Source organism: Orbicella franksi, chromosome 12, assembly GCF_964199315.1.
Source record: "Orbicella franksi chromosome 12, jaOrbFran1.1, whole genome shotgun sequence".
NCBI classification, from domain to species: domain Eukaryota; kingdom Metazoa; phylum Cnidaria; class Anthozoa; order Scleractinia; family Merulinidae; genus Orbicella; species Orbicella franksi.
Window position 1 is genome coordinate 958,006 of NC_138156.1, and position 24,535 is coordinate 982,540.

A 24,535-nucleotide genomic window follows, 5' to 3' on the forward strand; every position below is an offset into this window, starting at 1 on the left:
ACAAGTATGCATTTTACATTATTTTTAGGATAGACTTGACTATCTGTCAATCAAAGATCCTGTCACCACCACAAAATGCAAGGCTCCACTAATTTTCATGAAAAAATTTTGAGTAAAATCAAGAGTTGCAGAAGCCTCTCGCTTACATATTGCGATGTTATTGTTGGGTCTTTTGAGGAGGAGATGGATCTATTTAATTACATAGTAATTTTAGGAAAATCTTTCTTGTGGAATTGTCGATGTAAAGAAATATTACCTTCCTTGAATCACTTTTTAAGAATTTTGGTAACTAAATATGAAACTGAAAAACATATATACTTCAAATTGAATAAAACGAATTTGTTTAAAGAAAAGTCGAAGTTTTTTGAGGAAACAATTTTATCTAATAATTAAAGTCGGAAAACGCTACCATTAAGAAAAGTCTTTAAGTTAAATAAGTATGTAGAGAAGAATTTACATTATCTATTTTCATAACTAATTCCATATGGTGTCATTGTGAACTTTTGTAACCAAACTCTATTCATTCTTCAGTAAATAAATTGTTGAAAAAATAATTGCAATTGTTGTCATTGTGGAAATAAATAAATTTAAAAAAACTGTAATTCAATTTGACTGGTGTAATTGTATTGTAACACATGTATTGTAATTAGTGCAAGTTAATAAAGTGTAAGCATCGTGTAAGAAGTAAGTATAGTGTAAGTACTTATGTAAGTATAATATATAGTGTTGTAGGCAGTGTAAGCGACAAAAATTAATTTTCCTTTTTTTTATCTTTTATTTTTATTTTTTTTAGTATGGGTTTGAACAGTTAATGTAGAAACAAACAAAAAAAAACATTGTAAGTAAACGCGCTATATATTAATTAGTGTTATTGTATTGTAATAAATGTATTGGAAGTAGTGTAAGTTTTTTTTTTTTGAGTAAGTATTGCAGAGATCCCGTTTTAAGGTTGCCAGGGGAAGAAGGCAGAGAGCTTGTTAGGCCGCAGACTTATTGCTGATCGCCTTGTACACACATATCCCACCATCTCGTGGCTTGGAAATGCGGACCGTAGAAATTTTGCATGCTGAAAACCTGTAGGTTCCGTTTTGTGCAACTGACTACCCCGAGCGAAATGTCGCTCTTCTGCAGCAATCTGGGGCAGTCACCATCCACATCCAGCTGTACAAGACACGGAGGTTCACCGGGCATGATCAGGTGGAGTTGGAGGTTAGTAGTGTGAACAGCACTGTTTAAGTTGATGCTATGATTCACAGGCACAATGAAAACAACCACAACTCTATTCTGCCCTTGGTTACAAGCACAAGCAGGGCCAAGTTCACATACAATGACCTGAAGCATTGTATCACAATCATAGCTTGCTGCTTAAGTCACACGATACAAGGTCTCGGATGCCTTATCGTCTTCCTATGCCACGCACCAATAGCAAAGAACGAAGGTTTATTTTTTTTAATGCTCTTCCATTGTGGAGCAGCATAAGTAATAATCTGGTCGACCGATCTTAAAAAGTTCAGAAGAAACTACTTTGACTGCATCATGTGTAAATTCACACCTGATGAGTTTAAAATTGACAGTATTTTTTTTATTTTTTTTATTTCTTTATTAAGTTTGTTTTAATTTCTATAACTGAGCATTCTAGGTAATTTAGTTCCTAATATTGTAACATTCAAGTAGCTTAGTATCGTATGTTGTAATGTTAAAACTTCCTGTAATTAGTTTTTTTTAATGGCCACAAAAAAACTTAATCTCCACGTGACCTTTACTGAGAGACTTCAGACATGACGTGCAAAAGGATCCACAGCAAGTCAAAAGGCAGCATCTCAAGTTAAGCTTAAGTGCCTACAAAACCTACGTGGAGCAAGGACAGGCATAAACCAGACGAAAGAAAAGAAAAAGGTACACCCTAAGGTTTAGATGTTACTAAATTATAAAAATGAAATTACAATATTATATAATGGTGCCGATGTTTGTCCTGTCCTCATGTAAGTTCATTAAGGTTGACAAATAAGACATTCTCGTCAAAGTTTACCACTCATTGTCAGGTCACTTTCCAGCGAATAAATGCTCATCTCCTGCTCATGTTTAATGTCTGGATTAGTCAATGCTTATGAATATATTCAGCCTTCAAGTTGGCTATATTTCTAATTCAAACCTTCGAAATCAACTCCACCTTAATTTGGCGAAACACCAAATATTCATGGTGGTGTAAAAGCTACAAAATCATCGTTCGGGGTGGCGTGAACCGCGCTGACTGCACGGTTACTATTTCGATATGGCATCAGGCTCGGTTACTATTCCAATACGACGTTGGGCTTCGTTACTATTTTAATATAACTATTCCAATGGTTGGGTGGGTGGGTGGGTGAGTGAGCAAGTGAGACATTTGCATATTGGAATCCCTGCAACAAACAAGTTTCTATGCTTTGCGTATCCGCGAGTTTTAATAGGAATCACAGGGTTTTGAAGGTCACTTGATTAGAACGGCAACTGGATGGAGTCTACTATTGCAGTAATCAACAATGTCTTGATGTAAATAGTGTAATAAATACATCTGTTGATCCGTAATTGCGGCAACACGCACTAAACGTTACCAGTTTCAAGTAAAAATGTTACTGTTTCATCTAGTTTGTTTTTAAACACAGCTACCTGTTGTGTGGTCAGAGTTCGTAGCAGGGCTTACGCCTTTCCTTTTTCTCCTTTTCTTATCTTTGTGCTGCAGTGATTGACCTTCTACTTGGCTTGCTTCCAATTCAAAAATTTCTGAGAGAGCATCATCGAGACGGGCAAGTTTTACCATGGAGTAGCTAAGTGTAGTCATGGAAAATTTTGCTGCCAGTTTTTCACTCAAATTGCATCAGATGTGGAACAAAGGCCAAACCCCATCACTGCCCACAGTTGTCAATAAGTTAGAGAAGGAAAATATCACATCCTTGTGGCACATACCATAGCTTATACTTTATTTTCGCGTGTGAATTACCGGACACATTTTGAAAGATTGTAACTTGTTGGTCTTTACAGCTAATAATGTGATACTTGGCAGGATGATAGCCAATGAATTGCTTTACATTTTGGTTAATACTTAAACCTACAATGATTGATTAAAACCTGTCATTTTGATTGACAGCTGTCAAAAACGTCCAAATTTGCAAACATTGCTGACTCAGCAAACAATCATGCATTGTGACACGTGCAACGCGTCTAACACGTCAGTCTACGATACAGATCTAAGTTTGGTGATAATTGGTCAATTCTTGCCGTGGTTACAGCAGCCAGAAGATTAGAAAATTTGCATAATTCATCTCAAAGCATATTTATATTACGGGAAAAGTAATTTCGAAAAAACGACCATAACGAGCTTAACAGGTAATTCAAGCCTTCGGCTTAGTGACATCCAAGGTGGGTTGATTTTTGTTAAAAAGTACACAGTGCATGCCACTGCAGAAAATGAGTTGGATCATCCTGAGTTTCTAATAAACATCAATAAGATCAAGTTTGCTGGAGGGGAAGGTAGCATTCAGTTTGGAAGTGATGTCACACATAGTTCTACCCATCCACAGTTGAAGTTCAGACTGTGGCAACTTTGGAGAGTGGGACTGCTCAGGAAACAACTTGTCGAAGGAGAGGCCAACGTTCCAGATTCCAGGCAGAAAGATTGTTGCTTCATAATCATAATCAAATTTTCATCCCAGGTGACATGGAAAGGAAGCTGGCTGAAATTCCAGAAAGGAAACCAAGTTATTTTCCACCCAAAACTTTCGAAATGCAAAGCGACATCTCGCCACTCAAGAGCAAAGTCCGGGAGCAGTCTTACTCCAACTCAACAGACTTGACAGAACACGCAACTGCAGAGAAAAAACATGACAAGTTTCATTCACAGGAATACGTCTGTGAAGATAAACCATTGGTGGGTTCAAGTAGGACTATCGAACAGCCATTAAGAGGTCTCGTCCCCGAAGAGCTAGGTTCTTCGTCAAGAGAAACTTCACAGCTTAGAGGAAGCAGCAAAGAATCGTACTCCATTCTCCAATGAAGATGTTGCGTAGCTAAAACGCCTAACGTTAATGTTGTACCTTCAAGTCAGAATAGCCACGAGTTCTAACTTGACCAAGTATTACAGCACGCTCCACCTGAACGTGAACAATTTAACTGCTCGTTATCAGAATCACCAGTGGACAGTTTCTTAGATGCTAGCATTTCATTTGATGAGGTCACTGTACCCCCCCCCCTGTTTCTCGGATGTACCACCTTCAATTAAGGAGGGGTGTTTCACTCAGATATAACCCAGAGATACTCGACAAAGAAAATCAACATCTAGTGATAAACGAAAATCGGATTCTGGGTCAACACATTCGAAGTCTGCCATTCGCTGATAATAAACTTTTCATTTAAATTTTCTTTCCACCAAATTTTCTGCGCGCCACTTATTTTACTTTACTGGACACTGCTTATAATATTGATGTGCCCCGCACCTGGTTCCTCTCCCGTAACTGCCCCTGCCACCGCTCTTAATTTTACCTGACTGATTTCAATGGCACTTTACTGTGCACTATTAGCAATTAATTAGGTCTGTTGTAATTTTATCAAATTTTAGATGTCTCATCAGATATCTTTATTAGATTTTGGTTGTGCCTTGCATGGGATACTTTTTTGGGGGGTCTCTTTTGGTCTTTCCATGTCTACTATTGATTTACTATATATGTATATATTTTACTGATGAGACCAATAAAGTTGATAGACAACTTTCTTCAGCATCAAGCCGTGGTTCAGAAAAGGAAAGTCGACTAAACAAGAAGGACAGTGCTTCATATAATGTTGCAACAGAAGTTGTGGTTGCATCTCCTGCGAGAGACGACTGAAGGCCCACTATCGATAGAAAAGAAAGCTTGGAAAAAGCAAAAGTACTTCCTTTTATAGCCCACAATGTAAATTACTAGGTTGCCAGTAATTGTGTCAGCTATTAAAGTGTTTTATTATTATTATTATTATTATTATAAAGTTGACTTTGATGCTCTGTTTCGTCAAAATACGTGGAGACTCTATCAAACACCCGTGCAGGAGTTCGATGTGAAGGTTTTTGAAATTGACAAACGTCAATCAATTAAGAAGAAAAGATCTGAAAAAGATGATTCCAAGCGTAAACTACCAGGCCTATCAGATGAGGTCACACAAATTTGCAAACTGTCATGTCTGGATAATCCTGTTAGGCCAGAAAGCACGTCTGGCTCGCTGAAATCAAGCGGAGTTAATCAGCGTCATTTCAAAGTCAACGAAGTAACCTATCGTCAAGTAAGCCTGAAGATCTGTATACCCATCAGGACCCTCCCTTTCTTGATACATCCGGATCAGCAGAGTCCAGGAAGAGTCTGCAAGATCACGAGGAAACCAGCCTCGGTACACTGGAAATTTCCGTGGAGGAGCCGTGTACTTTGAGCACCCCAAATTTTGACTCTCTTCCATCTCATCAGCTTCCTGACGAGAACAAAGTTCAGCAATCTGTCTGAGGATACGCCGTCACCAATGTCAGGTGATCAAAGAGAGGAGGTAACACTCCAAGTACTTCCTTTACCCATAGAAAATCCGCTGCCTCGCATGATCGATTCTCTTTGGAAAAAATCCTGGATGGACGTGCTCCAGAGTCCTTCTCAGAGACACTGTCATCTTTGAAATACTGCAAGTCACACGATACAAGGTCTCGGATGCCTTATCGTCTTCCTATGCCACGTACCAATAGCAAAACACGAAGGGTTTTTTTTTAATGCTCCTCCATTGTGGAGCAGCATAAGTAATAATCTGGCCGACCGATCTTAAAAAGTTCAGAAGAAACTACTTTGACTGCATCATGTGTAAATTCACACCTGATAACTTTAAAATTGACAGAAAGTTTTTAATTTTTTTTCTTTGTTCATTAAGTTTGGGTTAATTTTTATAACTTAGCATTCTAGGTGATTTAGTTCCTAATATTGTAACATTCTAGTATCCTTAGTATCCTTTACTGGACACTGCTTATAATATTGATGTACCCCACACCTGGTTCCTCTCCCGTAACTGTCCCTGCCACCGCTCTTAATTTTATCTGACTGATTTCAATGGCACTTTACTGTGCACTATTAGCAATTAATTAGGTCTGTTGTAATTTTATCAAATTTTAGATTTCTCATCAGATATTTTTATTAGATTTTGGTTGTGCCTTGCATGGGATACTTTTTTGGGGGTTCTGTTTTGGTCTTTTCATTTCTACTATTGATTTACTATATATGTATATATTTTACTGATGAGACCAATAAAGTTGATAGACAACTTTCTTCAGCATCAAGCCATGGCTCAGAAAAGGAAAGTCGACTAAACAAGAAGGACAGTGCTTCATATAATGTTGCAACAGAAGTTGTGGTTGCATCTCCTGCGAGAGACGACTCAAGGCCCACTATCGATAGAAAAGAAAGCTTGGAAAAAGCAAAAGTTGACTTTGATGCTCTGTTTCGTCAAAATACGTGGAGACTCTATCAAACACCCGTGTAGGAGTTTGATGCGGAGGTATTTGAAATTGACAAACGTCAATCGATTAAGAAGAAAAGGTCTGAAAAAGTTGATTCCAAGCGTAAACTACCAGGCCTATCAGATGAGGTCACACAAATTTGCAGACTGTCATGTCCGGATAATCCTGTTAGGCCAGAAAGCACGTCTGGCTCGCTGAAATCAAGCGGAGTTAATCAGCGTCATTTCAAAGTCAACGAAGTAACCTATCGTCAAGTAAGCCTGAAGATCTGTATACCCATCAGGACCCTCCCTTTCTTGATACATCCGGATCAGCAGAGTCCAGGAAGAGTCTGCAAGATCACAAGGAAACCAGCCTCGGTACACTAGAAATTTCCGTGGAGGAGCCGTGTACTTTGAGCACCCCAAATTTTGACTCTCTTCCATCTCATCAGCTTCCTGGCGAGAACAAAGTTCAGCAATCTGTCTGAGGATACGCCGTCACCAATGTCAGGTGATCAAAGAGAGGAGGTAACACTCCAAGTACTTCCTTTACCCATAGAAAATCCGCTGCCTCGCATGATCGATTCTCTTTGGAAAAAATCCTGGATGGACGTGCTCCAGAGTCCTTCTCAGAGACACTGTCATCTTTGAAATACTGCAAGTCACACGATACAAGGTCTCGGATGCCTTATCGTCTTCCTATGCCACGTACCAATAGCAAAACAGGAAGGTTCTTTTTTTAATGCTCTTCAATTGTGGAGCAGCATAAGTAATAATCTGGCTGACCGACCTTAAAAAGTTCAGAAGAAACTACTTTGACTGCATCATGTGTAAATTCACACCTGATAACTTTAAAATTGACAGAAAGTTTTTAATTTTTTTTCTTTGTTCATTAAGTTTGGGTTAATTTTTATAACTTAGCATTCTAGGTAATTTAGTTCCTAATATTGTAACAATCTAGTAGCTTAGTATCCTTAGTATCCTTTACTGGACACTGCTTATAATATTGATGTACCCCACACCTGGTTCCTCTCCCGTAACTGTCCCTGCCACCGCTCTTAATTTTATCTGACTGGTTTCAATGGCACTTTACTGTGCACTATTAGCAATTAATTAGGTCTGTTGTAATTTTATCAAATTTTAGATTTCTCATCAGATATTTTTATTAGATTTTGGTTGTGCCTTGCATGGGATACTTTTTTGGGGGTTCTGTTTTGGTCTTTTCATTTCTACTATTGATTTACTATATGTGTATATATTTTACTGATGAGACCAATAAAGTTGATAGACAACTTTCTTCAGCATCAAGCCATGGCTCAGAAAAAGAAAGTCGGCTAAACAAGAAGGACAGTGCTTCATATAATGTTGCAACAGAAGTTGTGGTTGCATCTCCTGCGAGAGACGACTCAAGGTCCACTATCGATAGAAAAGAAAGCTTGGAAAAAGCAAAAGTTGACTTTGATGCTCTGTTTCGTCAAAATACGTGGAGACTCTATCAAACACCCGTGCAGGAGTTTGATGCGGAGGTATTTGAAATTGACAAACGTCAATCGATTAAGAAGAAAAGATCTGAAAAAGATGATTCCAAGCGTAAACTACCAGGCCTATCAGATGAGGTCACACAAATTTGCAGACTGTCATGTCCGGATAATCCTGTTAGGCCAGAAAGCACGTCTGGCTCGCTGAAATCAAGCGGAGTTAATCAGCGTCATTTCAAAGTCAACGAAGTAACCTATCGTCAAGTAAGCCTGAAGATCTGTATACCCATCAGGACCCTCCCTTTCTTGATACATCCGGATCAGCAGAGTCCAGGAAGAGTCTGCAAGGTCGCGAGGAAACCACCCCCGGTGTACCGGAAATTTCCGTGGAGGAGCCGTGTACTATGAGCACCCCAAATTTTGCCTCTCTTCCATCTCATCAGCTTCCTGGCGAGAACAAAGTTCAGCAATCTGTCTGAGGATACGCCGTCACCAATGTCAGGTGATCAAAGAGAGGAGGTAACACTCCAAGTACTTCCTTTACCCATAGAAAATCCGCTGCCTCGCATGATCGATTCTCTTTGGAAAAAATCCTGGATGGACGTGCTCCAGAGTCCTTCTCAGAGACACTGTCATCTTTGAAATACTGCAAGTCACACGATACAAGGTCTCGGATGCCTTATCGTCTTCCTATGCCACGTACCAATAGCAAAACACGAAGGTTTTTTTTTTAATGCTCCTCCATTGTGGAGCAGCATAAGTAATAATCTGGCCGACCGATCTTAAAAAGTTCAGAAGAAACTACTCTGACTGCATCATGTGTAAATTCACACCTGATAACTTTAAAATTGACAGAAAGTTTTTAATTTTTTTTCTTTGTTCATTAAGTTTGGGTTAATTTTTATAACTTAGCATTCTAGGTAATTTAGTTCCTAATATTGTAACAATCTAGTAGCTTAGTATCCTTAGTATCCTTTACTGGACACTGCTTATAATATTGATGTACCCCACACCTGGTTCCTCTCCCGTAACTGTCCCTGCCACCGCTCTTAATTTTATCTGACTGATTTCAATGGCACTTTACTGTGCACTATTAGCAATTAATTAGGTCTGTTGTAATTTTATCAAATTTTAGATTTCTCATCAGATATTTTTATAAGATTTTGGTTGTGCCTTGCATGGGATACTTTTTTGGGGGTTCTGTTTTGGTCTTTCCATTTCTACTATTGATTTACTATATATGTATATATTATACTGGTGAGACCAATAAAGTTGATAGACAACTTTCTTCAGCATCAAGCCATGGCTCAGAAAAAGAAAGTCGACTAAACAAGAAGGACAGTGCTTCATATAATGTTGTAACAGAAGTTGTGGTTGCATCCCCTGCGAGAGACGACTCAAGGTCCACTATCGATAGAAAAGAAAGCTTGGAAAAAGCAAAAGTTGACTTTGATGCTCTGTTTCGTCAAAATACGTGGAGACTCTATCAAACACCCGTGCAGGAGTTTGATGCGGAGGTATTTGAAATTGACAAACGTCAATCGATTAAGAAGAAAAGATCTGAAAAAGATGATTCCAAGCGTAAACTACCAGGCCTATCAGATGAGGTCACACAAATTTGCAGACTGTCATGTCCGGATAATCCTGTTAGGCCAGAAAGCACGTCTGGCTCGCTGAAATCAAGCGGAGTTAATCAGCGTCATCTCAAAGTCAACGAAGTAACCTCTCATCAACTAAGCCTGAAGATCTGTATACCCATCAGGACCCTCCCTTTCTTGATACATCTGGATTAGCAGAAGAGCAATCTGTCTGAGGATACGCCGTCACCAATGTCAGGGTCGGGTGATCAAAGAGAGGAGGTAACACTCCAAGTACTTCCTTTACCGATAGAAAATCCGCTGCCTCGCATGATCGATTCTCTTTGGAAAAAATCCTGGATGGACGTGCTGCAGAGTCCTTCTCAGAGACACTGTCATCTTTGAAATACCGCAAGTCACACGATACAAGGTCTCGGATGCCTTATCGTCTTCCTATGCCACGTACCAATAGCAAAACACGAAGGTTCTTTTTTTAATGCTTTTCAATTGTGGAGCAGCATAAGTAATAATCTGGCCGACCGATCTAAAAAAGTTCAGAAGAAACTACTTTGACTGCGTCGTGCATAAATTCACACCTGATAACTTTAAAATTGACATAATTATTATTACTTTTATTTTTTTATTTCTTTATTAAGTTTGGTTTAATTTCTATAACTTAGCATTCTAGGTAATCTAGTTCCTAATATTTTAACATTGTAGTAGCTTAATATCCTATGTTGTAATGTTAAAACTTCCTGTAATTAGTCATGTGTAGCTTAGTTTCATATACAGTGTAGCGCCATAAGGGATATGGCACGCCATGTGTAGCAAATTACTTTTTCACACATTATGACTCATCATGTGTCGAAATGACATCAAGTCGAAATAGGTCGAAATGGGCCGAAATAGGTAATGTGATATCATTATAGCATGTAATTCTTCCTCGAAATAAGATGGTTGTCGTGGCTGTACCATGAAATGTGAAGCTCGTAATGCCTAATCTCATATCGCGTGGGAGAATGGTACTAACGGATTTTTACGGACTTTTTAAAATCTTTATGCAAATTGGCTTCCAAAACAGAAGGTGAAGCAAAGGTCATTGCATGTTGTTTAGGAGATCTTAAGAGCCAGATTACTTCAGAAAAATTACCTTTCTATGACAAAGAACAGTTGTTTTAGTACTGCAAAGAACTTCAATTGAAAACAACAGGAAAAAAGAAATATCTGATCAAGAGATTATCACCGGTTGGAAAGTGTCCTGATTTGTGTGACAAAAAAGTGAGACAAATTACCATTACGCTTAACTTTTCCACAGCGCTGAAGCCGACAGATATTTACCTGCCCCCAGTACATGGGAGTAGTTCAAATAACCTTTGGCAATAAATGATTTTGATAAAAATACATGTTACACAGGTACACAGAAGGTATATAATTATTAAAAACATGTTGTGAAGGTTCAAAATAGAGTATTTTGCCAATACGTTTTGAGTATTACAGCGTTTTGCAATTTTCTGGGAAAGTAATGGGGTGTTCAACATCTCCCAACATACACGTCATTCATTTCTTTCAGTAATAGTTTTCTACTCGTACAACAAATTAGTTTGAAGAAAATACCCTTGATCCAGAGACTAGCCTTCCAGCAGAATCATCAAATGTAAGTACAGACACTGCTGACTTATGGCCACTGTTATCAAAAAGAGAAGAGTCAAATTGTAACACAGGAGAAACAAGTAAACAAGATCTCGTTCTTGAAATCTTTCACCAGCACTTCGCCTAATGATAACTGAACTTTATATTATGCTACGGTGCCAATACAGTTCTATAATTGTCAAGTAACCTGACGGTTACTTGACATTTTTCATCTTCTAATTTCCACAGTTTGACTGTTTCATATTCATAACTACACGAAGAAGTATTGGATAAAATATAGTTCGTAATACATCTTTTATCGTGGTTGATTTAGAGGCTGAAGATTGGTTTTTGTAGAAGGAGGAAAAACGGAAAACCCGGAGAAAGACTCTCGCAGCAAGGAGAGAACCAACAACAAACTCAACCCACATGTGGCACGGTATGAAACCTGGGCCGCATGGGTGGAAGGCAAGCTTGTTCACCACTATGCTATCCCTGTCCCCCTAGTACAATTATGTACTTTGTAAGTACTAGCTCCCCTACTGTATTACTTTGCAGTACCATCCCTACTGCCTTAATACATTGACTTTGCAATGGTCATAAACAGTAGTTTCAAATTTCATATTAACATTATCTCACCCAAAAGCCGGTATTTGTTGATCAGGACTGACTTGTAGAGCCGTCACTTCATGTTTGTCTGTCTTCGGTACACAAACTTGTTACAGTTTATCAGCAAAACAACACTGATCAGTGTTGTGGTGTGCTTAAAAATAAATTCAGCCGTGAGATAAGCTGTATAAGACAAATAAACAGCAAACTCTTCCAATTAACGCATCAATTGAAAGTAAACTAAAAAAATTATTCTTTTCATATAGAGATCACTCATTTAATTGCTGCGGAGAGAGCGAGCAGCAACATAATCAGGATTTAAGAAGAATATATAGAAGGGAGAACGAATTCTCAAATACATCACTTTTTACCAGAATGCATTGCATTAACCAGAATGCTCAGCGACACTTATTACCAGAGTGCATTGCGCCACGAACAATACGAGGATGTCACGACAGATGTCACACCGTCGAGCCGTCGTCCTTTTTTCGCGTGAATTTTAGTGGTTATGTTTGCTGTGATTTACATGTAAAACGATGTGAAGGAGATCGTGCTTGACTTTCACAACTCTTGCTTTTGTTCTTAATGCAGTATGTGAAAGTTTGTAAATCTGAACGATTAATTGTGCCATCTTAATTTTAAACTAAGTATGTCATTTCTTCGCAGTCTCGCCTCCTTGGTCTAATTCTTAAATGAAGAGAAATTGTCGTTTCTAAAGCTTGTAGAATAACTGAAACAAACCAAAACCGTAAAACACGCTACTTTTATACCTGATACGATCTAGTCCCTTTCATCCAAACATGAATTTAAACTAAAGCTTTAGTATTTTCACACATCGCGATATACGCGTCCACGACACAGTCTGTCAACTGATTCTAGAGACATTCAAAGCGCACCGATGCAGAATTTATAAGTTGGATTTCTGCTGTTACGATTTCCACATCTTTCGATTTTCGCGATCTGGTAAAGGGGAGGTTGATAAGTATCATGTCCAAACATAGTTCAGATCATTATGCGCTTGTTTGTCACGATCCCTTGTCACACCTCGCCATCGATGCGTAATCATGCATGAAGTTGATACATACAAGAACAGATTTTAAGTTACGCACTACTTTAAGAATAGACGTTAATGTAAGTCTTGTAACGCGCAGGTAGATGAATCAATGCGTAAAATATGTCACTTTCAACAGAATGTGCCGCAGCATTACTATCTTTTGGATACTCTAGTTTTATGAATACAGTGACACTTGTACATACAATGCCTGTTACTTTACTTTTAACGAAGGTCTCGATAATAAATCATCTACCTATTGTCTACCTAAGTCTACTATTGTACGTGTATTGTATTGATCAGGCCCAGGTTGTTCGAAAGGTGGATAACGCTATCCACCGGATAAATCACTATCCAGCGGATAGCGTGGTTTGTTTTGTTAACACTTATCCACTGGATAGCGATTTATCCGGTGGATAGCGTTATCCACCTTTCGAACAACCCAAGCCAGGGGCGTAGCTAGGGGTGTCCTGGGGTGTCCGTGACCCCCCTCCCCCCCTTTGTAAGCCTTTCTTAAGCAAACAGCCTACAACAGGTGGCGAAAACGACATGACAATCTGGTGAGTACCCTCACTTTGAGACAGTGATCCCCCCCCCCCTTGTTACGCCCCTGGTATTGATAAAAGACTTCCATCTGTTTCCTTTGAGATGTTATTTAAGAACACAAAAAGTGCGAGTCTGGAAACATAAGAGCGAATGCTTTCCATTTTGAGATAAACTGGCGCCAAAAATGTTTGTCACTATCATCAGCATGGAGTTTCACTTCTGTTTTGCCGATCGTATTAAATTGATTTTGCAGTGTTTGTAGTGACCTTTAATTGTAAAATGCAAGCGGCATTGTCTTTATCAGGCATCACAGCTCTCAGTTAAATTCAATCAACTGCGGTGAATCACAAACTGATCCTAAGGAACAAAACTAAGCTTGTGTTTCTAGCCGTTTGTTGCCTGAGACTTCGTATACAGTATGTGGTCCTTGGTCCGCGAGTCTTCCAAACATAATGTCATATTTTCTTGTTAACAAAGGCGTGCGATTAAATATTGATTGTTTTTTTTTTTTTCTCAAGCATCTGAGCGGGCCGGATTCCTAATTCCTCTAATTTGATTGGCTAATCATACGCTGTGATCGGTCCAGCTTTTTGCGATACGGCCCACGGACCGGATCTTTTCTTCGCTGCCTAAAATTTGCTCCTGAAAGTTAGCGGTAATGGTCAATCTTTTGCCTTTTTCACACGTCCATCGACGATTAGTCAACGCAAATTTATCTCTTTTCGCTTTAGAATGGCAAGGAAAGTCACTGAAAGTAAATTCAATTGTGTGTTTTGAAGTTGCCAGAGTTTGCTCGGTTGTTTGTAGCTTGCCGTCGTAATGGCGTAATCCTGTGTTTCTCTCGCAGTAAAATTTGAGTCAATTTCAGTCGAGTTTACCTCTCTGATCGTTGCTGTATTTGGGAGAATGTCTGTGGAATACACTTAACGAATTCCCTTAGGGTCGGTCTATATAGTAAAAAACTGTGAACTCGGGCTTCAAAATGCTGTCCTCGTGGGCAGCATTTTCAAAACCTCGGTCACAGTTTTTTACTATACGGACCTCTCAGCCGACAAATAACATATATTTATCTTTTTCTCAGCTCGTGAGCGGGCGGAAATCCTGCAATCTGATTGGTTCCTAGGCTCGATTTCCAGCCGCTTTGGGAGTCCGGTTATTTATCCTCCTCCCAACGATGTGTGGGGCAAGGAACGCGGGCTCACAAAACGGCTGGAAATCGAACCTAATTGGTTCCTGGAGCGGGTGGCATTTTCTCATCCGGACCGCCACAGCGGGCCCACAGCGGGTGGAAGCCGCCGTGTTGATCTATTTTCGTGAGCGAAATAGCGGTAATTGTTAATCTTTCACCCTTTTTACACTTCCATCGACAATTAATCAACGCAGATTTTTCTCTATTCGTTTCTAAATGGCAAGGAAAGTCACTGTAAGTAGATTCAATTGAGTTTTTTGAAGTTGTGAGAGTTTGTTTGGCTGTTTGTAGCTCGGCGCTGCAATGGCGCGTAAACCTGTGTCTCTCTCTGTGTATAATATTAAGTAAAAAATGAGTCAACTTCAGTCGAGTTTACCTCTCTGATCATTGTTGTACTTGAAAAAATTTCTGTGGAGTACATTTTACGAATTTCCTCGCTATCTGCTACTCAATTTACGGTAGAAAGGTCTGATTTCGAGTGATTCGCAACGACTGACAGAAACTGTTTTTGTAGTATAATTTCAAACTTTGCACTAAATTTCACACCGGAAAAACACTTTTGGAGAACTTAACTGGTGAACTAAATGCAACTAACGCAAAGTAGTTCGAAATAAATCTGTTCTTTAATACATCTTACTTTGTCTAGTATCTGAGTTACTCGCTCGTTCGCTCTCTAGATGTTTTTTACGAATGGTTTGTACACGGCGCGTAAGTCAATTCAATGTCAACGTTATTTAAGGTGGCTGAACACAGTTTTCGCGCGCGCTTTTGCTGATGCAATTGAGCGCGCGCACAGGGATTGCATAAACAAACATGCCGTCAATAGAGCGATCATTTTATTTACCCGCACTATCTGTGCTATTTTTCTCTCTATTATTGAACGCAGTGCGGTATTGATGACTTTAGTCTTTTATTACAAAGATATGTTAGAAAAGGTAACGACGCAAAGAACCCAGCAATTCTCGGCTTTTTCTTTGTTACCGAAAGAACCCAGTTAAGTGCAGCGCATGCGCAGTTGCTCGAAAAATTGAGACCGATTGCTTTTGCAGAAACTTGCCAATTTCTGACGATCCAGTCGTTAGAATTTCAAGAAATTTGGCAAAAAAATAGTTCAGAAACCACGTGAATGATCTATCGCAAAAAAATCTGAATTTTGACATAGGGAACTTTTAATAATACAGAACATGCAGTGAAAACTATTTACGACGAATTACGAAAATCGCCAAAATGTTATTAGACCAGTGTTGACAGAGGGGATTTAATGTCAATTCGTAGTGGGCAAATGATGAAAAAAATCTAACGACTGGATTTTTTTTAAATAAACAAAAACCATTTTTTAAGCCTTGTTTTTAACTGCTCAGGAAACAACTTGTCGAAGGAGAGGCCAACGTTCCAGATTCCAGGCAGAAAGATTGTTGCTTCATAATCATAATCAAATTTTCATCCCAGGTGACATGGAAAGGAAGCTGGCTGAAATTCCAGAAAGGAAACCAAGTTATTTTCCACCTAAAACTTTCGAAATGCAAAGCGACATCTCGCCACTCAAGAGCAAAGTCCGGGAGCAGTCTTACTCCAACTCAACAGACTTGACAGAACACGCAACTGCAGAGAAAAAACATGACAAGTTTCATTCACAGGAATACGTCTGTGAAGATAAACCATTGGTGGGTTCAAGTAGGACTATCGAACAGCCATTAAGAGGTCTCGTCCCCGAAGAGCTAGGTTCTTCGTCAAGAGAAACTTCACAGCTTAGAGGAAGCAGCAAAGAATCGTACTCCATTCTCCAATGAAGATGTTGCGTAGCTAAAACGCCTAACGTTAATGTTGTACCTTCAAGTCAGAATAGCCACGAGTTCTAACTTGACCAAGTATTACAGCACGCTCCACCTGAACGTGAACAATTTAACTGCTCGTTATCAGAATCACCAGTGGACAGTTTCTTAGATGCTAGCATTTCATTTGATGAGGTCACTGTACCCCCCCCCTGTTTCTCGGATGTACCACCTTCAATTAAGGAGGGGTGTTTCACTCAGATATAACCCAGAGATACTCGACAAAGAAAATCAACATCTAGTGATAAACGAAAATCGGATTCTGGGTCAACACATTCGAAGTCTGCCATTCGCTGATAATAAACTTTTCATTTAAATTTTCTTTCCACCAAATTTTCTGCGCGCCACTTATTTTACTTTACTGGACACTGCTTATAATATTGATGTGCCCCGCACCTGGTTCCTCTCCCGTAACTGCCCCTGCCACCGCTCTTAATTTTACCTGACTGATTTCAATGGCACTTTACTGTGCACTATTAGCAATTAATTAGGTCTGTTGTAATTTTATCAAATTTTAGATGTCTCATCAGATATCTTTATTAGATTTTGGTTGTGCCTTGCATGGGATACTTTTTTGGGGGGTCTCTTTTGGTCTTTCCATGTCTACTATTGATTTACTATATATGTATATATTTTACTGATGAGACCAATAAAGTTGATAGACAACTTTCTTCAGCATCAAGCCGTGGTTCAGAAAAGGAAAGTCGACTAAACAAGAAGGACAGTGCTTCATATAATGTTGCAACAGAAGTTGTGGTTGCATCTCCTGCGAGAGACGACTGAAGGCCCACTATCGATAGAAAAGAAAGCTTGGAAAAAGCAAAAGTACTTCCTTTTATAGCCCACAATGTAAATTACTAGGTTGCCAGTAATTGTGTCAGCTATTAAAGTGTTTTATTATTATTATTATTATTATTATTATAAAGTTGACTTTGATGCTCTGTTTCGTCAAAATACGTGGAGACTCTATCAAACACCCGTGCAGGAGTTCGATGTGAAGGTTTTTGAAATTGACAAACGTCAATCAATTAAGAAGAAAAGATCTGAAAAAGATGATTCCAAGCGTAAACTACCAGGCCTATCAGATGAGGTCACACAAATTTGCAAACTGTCATGTCTGGATAATCCTGTTAGGCCAGAAAGCACGTCTGGCTCGCTGAAATCAAGCGGAGTTAATCAGCGTCATTTCAAAGTCAACGAAGTAACCTATCGTCAAGTAAGCCTGAAGATCTGTATACCCATCAGGACCCTCCCTTTCTTGATACATCCGGATCAGCAGAGTCCAGGAAGAGTCTGCAAGATCACGAGGAAACCAGCCTCGGTACACTGGAAATTTCCGTGGAGGAGCCGTGTACTTTGAGCACCCCAAATTTTGACTCTCTTCCATCTCATCAGCTTCCTGACGAGAACAAAGTTCAGCAATCTGTCTGAGGATACGCCGTCACCAATGTCAGGTGATCAAAGAGAGGAGGTAACACTCCAAGTACTTCCTTTACCCATAGAAAATCCGCTGCCTCGCATGATCGATTCTCTTTGGAAAAAATCCTGGATGGACGTGCTCCAGAGTCCTTCTCAGAGACACTGTCATCTTTGAAATACTGCAAGTCACACGATACAAGGTCTCGGATGCCTTATCGTCTTCCTATGCCACGTACCAATAGCAAAACACGAAGGGTTTTTTTTTAATGCTCCTCCATTGTGGAGCAGCATAAGTAATAATCTGGCCGACCGATCTTAAAAAGTTCAGAAGAAACTACTTTGACTGCATCATGTGTAAATTCACACCTGATAACTTTAAAATTGACAGAAAGTTTTTAATTTTTTTTCTTTGTTCATTAAGTTTGGGTTAATTTTTATAACTTAGCATTCTAGGTGATTTAGTTCCTAATATTGTAACATTCTAGTATCCTTAGTATCCTTTACTGGACACTGCTTATAATATTGATGTACCCCACACCTGGTTCCTCTCCCGTAACTGTCCCTGCCACCGCTCTTAATTTTATCTGACTGATTTCAATGGCACTTTACTGTGCACTATTAGCAATTAATTAGGTCTGTTGTAATTTTATCAAATTTTAGATTTCTCATCAGATATTTTTATTAGATTTTGGTTGTGCCTTGCATGGGATACTTTTTTGGGGGTTCTGTTTTGGTCTTTTCATTTCTACTATTGATTTACTATATATGTATATATTTTACTGATGAGACCAATAAAGTTGATAGACAACTTTCTTCAGCATCAAGCCATGGCTCAGAAAAGGAAAGTCGACTAAACAAGAAGGACAGTGCTTCATATAATGTTGCAACAGAAGTTGTGGTTGCATCTCCTGCGAGAGACGACTCAAGGCCCACTATCGATAGAAAAGAAAGCTTGGAAAAAGCAAAAGTTGACTTTGATGCTCTGTTTCGTCAAAATACGTGGAGACTCTATCAAACACCCGTGTAGGAGTTTGATGCGGAGGTATTTGAAATTGACAAACGTCAATCGATTAAGAAGAAAAGGTCTGAAAAAGTTGATTCCAAGCGTAAACTACCAGGCCTATCAGATGAGGTCACACAAATTTGCAGACTGTCATGTCCGGATAATCCTGTTAGGCCAGAAAGCACGTCTGGCTCGCTGAAATCAAGCGGAGTTAATCAGCGTCATTTCAAAGTCAACGAAGTAACCTATCGTCAAGTAAGCCTGAAGATCTGTATACCCATCAGGACCCTCCCTTTCTTGATACATCCGGATCAGCAGAGTCCAGGAAGAGTCTGCAAGATCACAAGGAAACCAGCCTCGGTACACTAGAAATTTCCGTGGAGGAGCCGTGTACTTTGAGCACCCCAAATTTTGACTCTCTTCCATCTCATCAGCTTCCTGGCGAGAACAAAGTTCAGCAATCTGTCTGAGGATACGCCGTCACCAATGTCAGGTGATCAAAGAGAGGAGGTAACACTCCAAGTACTTCCTTTACCCATAGAAAATCCGCTGCCTCGCATGATCGATTCTCTTTGGAAAAAATCCTGGATGGACGTGCTCCAGAGTCCTTCTCAGAGACACTGTCATCTTTGAAATACTGCAAGTCACACGATACAAGGTCTCGGATGCCTTATCGTCTTCCTATGCCACGTACCAATAGCAAAACAGGAAGGTTCTTTTTTTAATGCTCTTCAATTGTGGAGCAGCATAAGTAATAATCTGGCTGACCGACCTTAAAAAGTTCAGAAGAAACTACTTTGACTGCATCATGTGTAAATTCACACCTGATAACTTTAAAATTGACAGAAAGTTTTTAATTTTTTTTCTTTGTTCATTAAGTTTGGGTTAATTTTTATAACTTAGCATTCTAGGTAATTTAGTTCCTAATATTGTAACAATCTAGTAGCTTAGTATCCTTAGTATCCTTTACTGGACACTGCTTATAATATTGATGTACCCCACACCTGGTTCCTCTCCCGTAACTGTCCCTGCCACCGCTCTTAATTTTATCTGACTGGTTTCAATGGCACTTTACTGTGCACTATTAGCAATTAATTAGGTCTGTTGTAATTTTATCAAATTTTAGATTTCTCATCAGATATTTTTATTAGATTTTGGTTGTGCCTTGCATGGGATACTTTTTTGGGGGTTCTGTTTTGGTCTTTTCATTTCTACTATTGATTTACTATATGTGTATATATTTTACTGATGAGACCAATAAAGTTGATAGACAACTTTCTTCAGCATCAAGCCATGGCTCAGAAAAAGAAAGTCGGCTAAACAAGAAGGACAGTGCTTCATATAATGTTGCAACAGAAGTTGTGGTTGCATCTCCTGCGAGAGACGACTCAAGGTCCACTATCGATAGAAAAGAAAGCTTGGAAAAAGCAAAAGTTGACTTTGATGCTCTGTTTCGTCAAAATACGTGGAGACTCTATCAAACACCCGTGTAGGAGTTTGATGCGGAGGTATTTGAAATTGACAAACGTCAATCGATTAAGAAGAAAAGATCTGAAAAAGATGATTCCAAGCGTAAACTACCAGGCCTATCAGATGAGGTCACACAAATTTGCAGACTGTCATGTCCGGATAATCCTGTTAGGCCAGAAAGCACGTCTGGCTCGCTGAAATCAAGCGGAGTTAATCAGCGTCATTTCAAAGTCAACGAAGTAACCTATCGTCAAGTAAGCCTGAAGATCTGTATACCCATCAGGACCCTCCCTTTCTTGATACATCCGGATCAGCAGAGTCCAGGAAGAGTCTGCAAGGTCGCGAGGAAACCACTCCCGGTGTACCGGAAATTTCCGTGGAGGAGCCGTGTACTATGAGCACCCCAAATTTTGCCTCTCTTCCATCTCATCAGCTTCCTGGCGAGAACAAAGTTCAGCAATCTGTCTGAGGATACGCCGTCACCAATGTCAGGTGATCAAAGAGAGGAGGTAACACTCCAAGTACTTCCTTTACCCATAGAAAATCCGCTGCCTCGCATGATCGATTCTCTTTGGAAAAAATCCTGGATGGACGTGCTCCAGAGTCCTTCTCAGAGACACTGTCATCTTTGAAATACTGCAAGTCACACGATACAAGGTCTCGGATGCCTTATCGTCTTCCTATGCCACGTACCAATAGCAAAACAGGAAGGTTCTTTTTTTAATGCTCTTCAATTGTGGAGCAGCATAAGTAATAATCTGGCTGACCGACCTTAAAAAGTTCAGAAGAAACTACTTTGACTGCATCATGTGTAAATTCACACCTGATAACTTTAAAATTGACAGAAAGTTTTTAATTTTTTTTCTTTGTTCATTAAGTTTGGGTTAATTTTTATAACTTAGCATTCTAGGTAATTTAGTTCCTAATATTGTAACAATCTAGTAGCTTAGTATCCTTAGTATCCTTTACTGGACACTGCTTATAATATTGATGTACCCCACACCTGGTTCCTCTCCCGTAACTGTCCCTGCCACCGCTCTTAATTTTATCTGACTGGTTTCAATGGCACTTTACTGTGCACTATTAGCAATTAATTAGGTCTGTTGTAATTTTATCAAATTTTAGATTTCTCATCAGATATTTTTATTAGATTTTGGTTGTGCCTTGCATGGGATACTTTTTTGGGGGTTCTGTTTTGGTCTTTTCATTTCTACTATTGATTTACTATATGTGTATATATTTTACTGATGAGACCAATAAAGTTGATAGACAACTTTCTTCAGCATCAAGCCATGGCTCAGAAAAAGAAAGTCGGCTAAACAAGAAGGACAGTGCTTCATATAATGTTGCAACAGAAGTTGTGGTTGCATCTCCTGCGAGAGACGACTCAAGGTCCACTATCGATAGAAAAGAAAGCTTGGAAAAAGCAAAAGTTGACTTTGATGCTCTGTTTCGTCAAAATACGTGGAGACTCTATCAAACACCCGTGCAGGAGTTTGATGCGGAGGTATTTGAAATTGACAAACGTCAATCGATTAAGAAGAAAAGATCTGAAAAAGATGATTCCAAGCGTAAACTACCAGGCCTATCAGATGAGGTCACACAAATTTGCAGACTGTCATGTCCGGATAATCCTGTTAGGCCAGAAAGCACGTCTGGCTCGCTGAAATCAAGCGGAGTTAATCAGCGTCATTTCAAAGTCAACGAAGTAACCTATCGTCAAGTAAGCCTGAAGATCTGTATACCCATCAGGACCCTCCCTTTCTTGATACATCCGGATCAGCAGAGTCCAGGAAGAGTCTGCAAGGTCGCGAGGAAACCACCCCCGGTGTACCGGAAATTTCCGTGGAGGAGCCGTGTACTATGAGCACCCCAAATTTTGCCTCTCTTCCATCTCATCAGCTTCCTGGCGAGAACAAAGTTCAGCAATCTGTCTGAGGATACGCCGTCACCAATGTCAGGTGATCAAAGAGAGGAGGTAACACTCCAAGTACTTCCTTTACCCATAGAAAATCCGCTGCCTCGCATGATCGATTCTCTTTGGAAAAAATCCTGGATGGACGTGCTCCAGAGTCCTTCTCAGAGACACTGTCATCTTTGAAATACTGCAAGTCACACGATACAAGGTCTCGGATGCCTTATCGTCTTCCTATGCCACGTACCAATAGCAAAACACGAAGGTTTTTTTTTTAATGCTCCTCCATTGTGGAGCAGCATAAGTAATAATCTGGCCGACCGATCTTAAAAAGTTCAGAAGAAACTACTCTGACTGCATCATGTGTAAATTCACACCTGATAACTTTAAAATTGACAGAAAGTTTTTAATTTTTTTTCTTTGTTCATTAAGTTTGGGTTAATTTTTATAACTTAGCATTCTAGGTAATTTAGTTCCTAATATTGTAACAATCTAGTAGCTTAGTATCCTTAGTATCCTTTACTGGACACTGCTTATAATATTGATGTACCCCACACCTGGTTCCTCTCCCGTAACTGTCCCTGCCACCGCTCTTAATTTTATCTGACTGATTTCAATGGCACTTTACTGTGCACTATTAGCAATTAATTAGGTCTGTTGTAATTTTATCAAATTTTAGATTTCTCATCAGATATTTTTATAAGATTTTGGTTGTGCCTTGCATGGGATACTTTTTTGGGGGTTCTGTTTTGGTCTTTCCATTTCTACTATTGATTTACTATATATGTATATATTATACTGGTGAGACCAATAAAGTTGATAGACAACTTTCTTCAGCATCAAGCCATGGCTCAGAAAAAGAAAGTCGACTAAACAAGAAGGACAGTGCTTCATATAATGTTGTAACAGAAGTTGTGGTTGCATCCCCTGCGAGAGACGACTCAAGGTCCACTATCGATAGAAAAGAAAGCTTGGAAAAAGCAAAAGTTGACTTTGATGCTCTGTTTCGTCAAAATACGTGGAGACTCTATCAAACACCCGTGCAGGAGTTTGATGCGGAGGTATTTGAAATTGACAAACGTCAATCGATTAAGAAGAAAAGATCTGAAAAAGATGATTCCAAGCGTAAACTACCAGGCCTATCAGATGAGGTCACACAAATTTGCAGACTGTCATGTCCGGATAATCCTGTTAGGCCAGAAAGCACGTCTGGCTCGCTGAAATCAAGCGGAGTTAATCAGCGTCATCTCAAAGTCAACGAAGTAACCTCTCATCAACTAAGCCTGAAGATCTGTATACCCATCAGGACCCTCCCTTTCTTGATACATCTGGATTAGCAGAAGAGCAATCTGTCTGAGGATACGCCGTCACCAATGTCAGGGTCGGGTGATCAAAGAGAGGAGGTAACACTCCAAGTACTTCCTTTACCCATAGAAAATCCGCTGCCTCGCATGATCGATTCTCTTTGGAAAAAATCCTGGATGGACGTGCTGCAGAGTCCTTCTCAGAGACACTGTCATCTTTGAAATACCGCAAGTCACACGATACAAGGTCTCGGATGCCTTATCGTCTTCCTATGCCACGTACCAATAGCAAAACACGAAGGTTCTTTTTTTAATGCTCTTCAATTGTGGAGCAGCATAAGTAATAATCTGGCCGACCGATCTAAAAAAGTTCAGAAGAAACTACTTTGACTGCGTCGTGCATAAATTCACACCTGATAACTTTAAAATTGACATAATTATTATTACTTTTATTTTTTTATTTCTTTATTAAGTTTGGTTTAATTTCTATAACTTAGCATTCTAGGTAATCTAGTTCCTAATATTTTAACATTGTAGTAGCTTAATATCCTATGTTGTAATGTTAAAACTTCCTGTAATTAGTCATGTGTAGCTTAGTTTCATATACAGTGTAGCGCCATAAGGGATATGGCACGCCATGTGTAGCAAATTACTTTTTCACACATTATGACTCATCATGTGTCGAAATGACATCAAGTCGAAATAGGTCGAAATGGGCCGAAATAGGTAATGTGATATCATTATAGCATGTAATTCTTCCTCGAAATAAGATGGTTGTCGTGGCTGTACCATGAAATGTGAAGCTCGTAATGCCTAATCTCATATCGCGTGGGAGAATGGTACTAACGGATTTTTACGGACTTTTTAAAATCTTTATGCAAATTGGCTTCCAAAACAGAAGGTGAAGCAAAGGTCATTGCATGTTGTTTAGGAGATCTTAAGAGCCAGATTACTTCAGAAAAATTACCTTTCTATGACAAAGAACAGTTGTTTTAGTACTGCAAAGAACTTCAATTGAAAACAACAGGAAAAAAGAAAT

General features: G+C 39.4%; 2 pseudogenes; both read left to right on the forward strand.

Moving 5' to 3' along the window:
- Window positions 1-1,114: 1,114 nt before the first annotated feature.
- On the forward strand, window positions 1,115-8,986 carry LOC145463734 (uncharacterized; annotated as a pseudogene).
- Window positions 8,770-22,770, forward strand: LOC145463735 (uncharacterized; annotated as a pseudogene).
- The last annotated feature ends 1,765 nt before the right edge of the window (window positions 22,771-24,535 follow it).